Below are 618 nucleotides of genomic sequence, written 5' to 3'. Positions count from 1 at the left end.
AATTATCGTTAGAAAAATTTGAAACAAAAATATATATACACCCATTGTAAAGTTAAAATCTGCAAAATTCTTTTTCTTATGACAACGGTTTTAAGAGATAACTTTACGAGTATTTATTTAACGTGTGAATGGACTTTCTGACGATAAATTTTCTTACGATAATCTTTTTTACGGCATTAACGGCAAATTTATTCAATTTTTTTTTTCATTTTTGAAGCCAAATTATTTTAAATAAATTTTAAAAAGGCGATTAAAAAGTGTCGTAAGCATGAGAATTGTCATACCCCGTGTCGTTTTAAACCACATAAACATGAGAAAATAAAGTTTAAAAAATGTTGCGCAGAAAATTTTTGTCAAATATTTTGTCCTTTAACATTATGTTTTTGGATGAAAAAAATTTCCACAAACTTTTATAACCAACTCACTATTTTCAAAAATATTTATTAAAGTAAATAAATAATGTTTCGTTGCTTCCAAGCTCGCATATTTTGTTCTTAAATCTTATGTTTTAGTATGAACATGTTTTTCACAAACTTTTATAAACATTTATCAATCTTCAAGAAAGTTATAGCCATTTCACTATTTTCAAAAATAATAAAATAAATAAAATGTTTCGTT

This window comes from Hydra vulgaris, chromosome 10 (genome assembly GCF_038396675.1).
Source record: "Hydra vulgaris chromosome 10, alternate assembly HydraT2T_AEP".
Classification (NCBI taxonomy): domain Eukaryota; kingdom Metazoa; phylum Cnidaria; class Hydrozoa; order Anthoathecata; family Hydridae; genus Hydra; species Hydra vulgaris.
Note: the sequence above shows the minus strand (reverse complement) of the source record.